The sequence below is a fragment of the Parus major genome, chromosome 3 (genome assembly GCF_001522545.3).
Source record: "Parus major isolate Abel chromosome 3, Parus_major1.1, whole genome shotgun sequence".
NCBI lineage: Eukaryota > Metazoa > Chordata > Aves > Passeriformes > Paridae > Parus > Parus major.
In genome coordinates, this window is record NC_031770.1 from 36,062,316 (window position 1) to 36,068,353 (window position 6,038).

Below are 6,038 nucleotides of genomic sequence, written 5' to 3' on the forward strand. Positions count from 1 at the left end.
TGGAGGGAGGGAGGGAGGGATGGAGGGAGGGAGGGAGGGATGGCTCCGGTGCCAGCAGAGAGGAGCTGCGGTTCGTGACTGACGGGCTGGGCGGCACGGGAGTGTCCGGCCACGCTGGGGACGGACCGCAAGCCCTCTGCTGTTTAGATTCATCTGTTGCTGCTTTAGGGAAGCGTGGTAAATTGCAATGGCAAGTTTTAGGAGGCCTAGTTTAAATACAGCTGTTAAGGGAGGATAAAAATGTATGATTTTCATAATCGTGCCTTTTTAAAATTTTTTTCTTAGGCTCAGGTGAACATTGCAAAACTGACTATAACCTGAGAAAGATTCTAGTCAAGGAGTGCTCACATCACTTTGATCTGGCTAATTAGAGACCATGTTTTGATTATCCAGTGCAGTCAGCCCCTAGCAGGCCCTCTCAGGCTAAGCCTCTTTGCTATAAGGCCAGACTGAATTTGCAGTTTCTGAACGCAGGTGCTGGGCTGGTGTATCTCCCTACAATACTATTGTGCTACAACCCGCCTGGTGGCAAGATCAGCTCGGACTGTGCCTGCTGTCATCTGTAAGCCCAGGTGTTTAGCCTTTTCCTGGGATTTGCTCATCCCTTCTGGCATGTCCTAGCTCTTCCAGTCCTCAATCTCCTTCTCACCTGCAGCTTACACCAGGACGTCTTCTTCATTACTACCCTGCAGGTTTGCTTTCTTGAAACTGGCTCCTGACCCACCCAAAATGGGCAGCAGCTGTGCCTGTTCTCACCTGAGGCTGCTTGTTAGGGATGATGCCACACCTCATCCCAGATACAAATGGTATTTAAGGGTGGAGGGGACCCTCAAAGGACCTCCTGCTCAGACCAGGGTCAGTGTTCAAGCATCCTGATGCAAAACCCGGACATGCTGCATACTGACATTAAATATGTCTGCAGACATGTCTTGCTATTGGAGGAAAAGTGATGGATATGAAAGCCCAGCATTTTATTCCCTACCTACCTTAAAAAAAAAAGTTTGAAATTTTTATTCTGTCACCTTCCACCACAAACCTTGAAAGAGCAGCAGACAGAGAACCTACAGACACACTCCCAACCTCTAACACTGCTGTGCTAGGAGCTGCTCCAAGTGCATCATTAGAAGTAGTATTCTGCCCTTTTTTTAATTCAGAGAGCCAGGATCTGCTGCTCTGTGTTCCCAGCTGGTCTAAACAATTGTTTACCCTGACAGTCAAGCTCAGGTGCTAAGCAGGGCTGGGTTTCTGTCTCTGTGACATGCAAAGCAAGGTTAAACTGGACAGTAGCTGGATCTTCATCCCAGGCTGTCAGAGGAGGAGACCAAACACAGACAAGGCTGTGTGTGAGAACATTACCTTTCAGGTTATTCAGCAGCTGCTGGCAGGGGTAATCATGGCTGGTGTTCCCATGAGCCACAGCTCTGCTTTCCATAGTTTCATACCACTTCTGTCTGCTTCACTTCCATTTCCACTGATTTGCTGGTCTGCCTAGATTATGTACAATTATGAAAACTTTATGACATTCTTCAGTGGTAATTGAAGTCAGAAGCAGCTTTCTTTTACACAGGCTCTTTTTCCTTCAGCTTTCGTATGCCTGAGCAGCACACGGTGCAACACTGAAAAATCAGGGTCCACCACTGAAGTTTATTTTTGTAGAGGTTAGTATTCTTGGCATACGCCACAGTCACGCTGTGAGAATTTTCAAGTATTAGTTATAATATTTACTTGGCTTTTGTGAATAATATGTTAGTTTAAACATGTCTTCTCATAAGGTAAAGTGAAATAATTGTATGTATTTTCTTATTTTTATGGTCCTTTCCACCTAATTTCCTCCTCAGTTTATTTATTTTCAGTGTACGTGGGATTATACAAAGAAATAAACAATTGTAAGGAATAGTGTAATAAAAAAGTTCTATAGAAAAAAGTTTTATCTTTGTAGACAAGATATAGTTATTTCCCTGAGGGGGAGAATAATTGCAGCAGCACAGTGTGGAGGTTTTCATATCTTGAAAAAAATCTTGTACTTCTGAATCAGTTATTTTCCATACGTGAGGACGACTCTGAAACTGCCAAATATTCTTGAAGGGATTTCTGCTAGTTTGGTAAAATGGAATTCAAGATTATACAAATCCACACAACTTCTTTTACTACAGCTATTGTCAGTACCTGATAAAGAAGCCTACTCCTGCTTGCCTTAAGTGTGTATTTTGCTGGATTTGGTGGTGGTCAGTGGTGACAGACTGGCATCAGACTTCTGCAAAACGGATCCAACTTTCAGTGTGACTTAATGCAAGAAAAAAAAAGCCCTTTTTGCAATCTCTTTTGGAGTCAGAGTGGGAAAGATGACCCCTATCCCCACTATCATTGCTTTGTTTTCTCTACCCATTCATCCCATCCCATGTGGCTCTGGAATATCGTCATGCTAATCTGTCTGCTTCAGAAACGGAGTGCCACACAGGATCTGTACGGCTGTGTGTACAGTGCTTAATGCAGCAGAGCCCTGACTGCAGTGGCTGTGGGAGAGTGGCCTTGGGGGATGATGGAGTTCTTTCAGAGAAGGTGCTTGGGAAGGCACATTCATGCATCTTGGATTCAGCAGATCCAAGAAGGGGGAGGCAGAAGGTTGGTTACCCAAAGTAACGTAGTGTGAGTCTGGAATTACTGGGTGCCAAGTATGGTCATTAGAGATCTCCAAATCACAAGGAAGGTCACCAGAAGTGAATGGGTACAGCGAAGCTCAGCTGTTTCCTTCCAAAGCCTCACACATCCATCCAGGCCTGACTAGATAGTCTGACCATCTGAGCTCCTTGGAAGTGAGTGTTAAGTATCTACACGAATAGAGTGAGCGGGACTTGTCCTTTCGTGAAACATTATTAATGATATTTATACTGTGGTAACACTCAGGAACAGCTGAGGCCTCAGGATATTAGTACAAACTGTAAAGTAATTGCAGTTTCTGCCTGAAGGAACAAACAACAGTCAGGGGGTTGGAAGGTACGGTTCTGTTGGAAAATAGCATGCAGAAATGATACATCTACATGGTCTTACTCTGCAAATCACATATGTGTTCAGAGTCATGTGTGCCATATACTTTAGTGACACAATAATAAACATCAATGACTTCTTTTTCCTACTCTGATGACAGTTAGACTAAGCTGGTTTCTTTTGTTCAAAAGAAATACTCTCCACATTAGTCATGTTACCTGTACAGAGCTATGGCTAAAGGTGTAATTTAGACTGCAAAGTATAGGACTTTTTTTCAGATAATTGTATAGTACAGAAAGGGAAAAGAGCAAATACAGGTCTCCAGCTGATTCTCAGTTTACAAGAAATTATAGACTGCTTTTCCTCCTTTAGCTCAAAAGAAGTTTGAAGTAATATTACTGACGCTAATGGAGCTACAGTACTGTAAAAGCTTTCTTAAATAGCCAAAATTGAGGCTAAATACAGCATTCAGCCTTGTCAAACTCAAATGTTAAATGTGAGCTCCCAAACCAGCCTTCCTTACAAGCCAAGACTTGCTGCCTGGTGGATCTGCGAGATCACCAAGGCCATTTACTGACCCTGTAGCTGGACACATCAGGCATTGCTGATCATGCTCAACTACTGCCTGGCTAATGAGGACATCTAGTCACAGGGAGATGTGGTGGCACTGTGATATGCTTATTGCTGGCTCAGCGATCACCTGGGCTCAGATGACTTCACCCTCAGCATAACTGCACATCTTCACTGAAGTGTCCTGCAAATGTCCCTGCCTTGCCCTGCGAGTCTATGCACCAAACACATCATCCATGAGACACAGGGCAACAGCTGTTTGACAAAAAGAACGGTGGAGGTCTGAGTGCTGCCAGCTTTGACAGCTCAAAACAATTGTCCTTCCTCGTTCAACTCATGGGACTGACCCCAAAGTCACGAGACTCGTGCAAAAACATGTATGGCAGTTTAGTTGTTCCTTTTATTTTGGTTTGAATAATGCTATTTTGGTTCTTCTTGTAGAGACTCACACTCTCAAACTGGCTTTTCCCTTGTCCATTAAGCCCAAAAACCTTGAAGCAGTCCTGTGATCTCATCAGGACAACAGTTCTGCCTCCTGTATCTGTCCTTCTCCCAGTCTTCCAGCCAATTCTGCCTGCCTGCCTCAGCCTCACCCTTACAGCAGAGTGTCTAGAGGTCTGCCCCTCTGGTGGGAGGTATACAGACTAAGGAACTTTATGTTTCTTTATGTCCACCTTTTAGTCACAAACCACAGGGGACAGAACAGAAGCAGTGCAAACTGCTTTGCCAGCTCTTCTCCAAGAGGGCTGTGCCCGAAAGGTGGTGTGAGATATTAATTCCTGTTTGTCACTACTAACTCAGTGTCTTTTCCACAGGAGCTGGGGAGGCAGCCAGAACAGGTTTCCCACAAGCAATGACACCATTTACTAAACAATCCTCATAACTTTAGTAATCACCTGGCTTGACTTTAAAAGGCCAGCATCTGGCTGTTTTGTGCTTGATGAACTTTTTGTCCTTTGGAAGCAGAAACTTCTACATGTGAAGAAATTTTGAGCTGAGATTTAGTCTGCAGTGGTGGTTCACTGAAGTCCTCTTTTAGCTGTTAAACTTCTGTGCCCAACCTGATGTATTACTGCAGCCAAACCTGGTCCCTAACATCTAAGACCTTGTGGAGAAGAAGGAGGGGGAGGAAGGGAGGAAGCAAAACCAGATAGCAGACAAATGGAAAAGTGTGGATTTCCTTGCTAGAAAAAAAAATGAAATAAAAAGAGAACACGGAAAATCAGATCTGCCATGTAAATTTGTGAGGGGTGCTTGACCTTTAGTAATTAATTTCAGATAATGCCAAATATTTTTTCAGGAATGTTTTTATACCTCAGTGATTCTATGCAAGGCATCCACCTTTGTGGATATATTTCCCTTGAGGTACCTTACCATTTGCTGTACAGTAGCCAGTAATACAGCACATTTGCCCCCTGTTTGACATGAATTAAACCTCACATTTCTTAAAAGCAACAGGCATCTGCTGTGGAATGATGCAGTTTTTGCCCTCTGTTCCACAAACCCAGCCACACATGGAGTTGTGATCTCATTCTGGAAAACTTCTGAAGGACACTGGCCTTATGCAGAGCAACATCCTGAATACCACATCAGTTTCTCTCCACTTTCTCAGCCCTCACCTCCCCACACTAGTTTCAAGGTGTTTTTCAGTTCCCTAAATACTGTAAAAACATTTAGCATAGTTGGGATTCACAGTAATTAACCTTTGTAAGGCTGAAGAGTTCACTTGCTGGGAATGTCTTCCAAGTTAAGAAGTTAAGATGTGTATGTTTGCCACTAGAAGAGGCAGTGGTCTCACAGTTAAATTCCCAGTTAACTTCAAACCGGACCTCTGAAGCTTTTAGGCTTTTTCTCAGTTTTTCTCTGAAGCATCAGAGAGTTTCATTCTGATTTAACCCACCTTGGATATAGAATACCCAAGTACCTGTGGCATGTTCTTTTCAAACACTGGGTTTCAGTTCAGACCACTGGAGGCACAGAACAGAAGCCTTTAACATTGATGTGGATCCCTTGCACTGTGACTGTAGCAAGCTTCAAACTGTGATCTATTTAAAACATCTATTTATTTTTGAGCAGTTTTAAATAGATGAGAACTAAGGAGGAAGGGACTGTTGTGCTCCTAACACTGGCTCTTGCCTAGGATCGAGTCAATGTAAAACCCTCCTGCTCCCCTCGCCGGCTGTGTAGCCGTGCCAAGAGCATTTAAGAGCAAGATCTCGTCAGTTTGGAGCCGGGGTCAGTGTCCTTAAAGCTTCGGAAAGGAGCAGAGGAGAGCCCTGGGAGGAGGACCTGAATTCCAAGCTATTCGATTTGCAAACTGATTCTCCACAAAGTTTCTTGGAAAGAATTCGGACACATCAGCTTCTGGGTATTTTAAAAGATGTAACCTTCGGGTTATTTTGTGAACTTTGTTTTGTTTACAGTGCTAAAGGGTGAGATTGGTTAAGACACATAGGAGAAAAACGTGGGCAGTTTTGCTTACA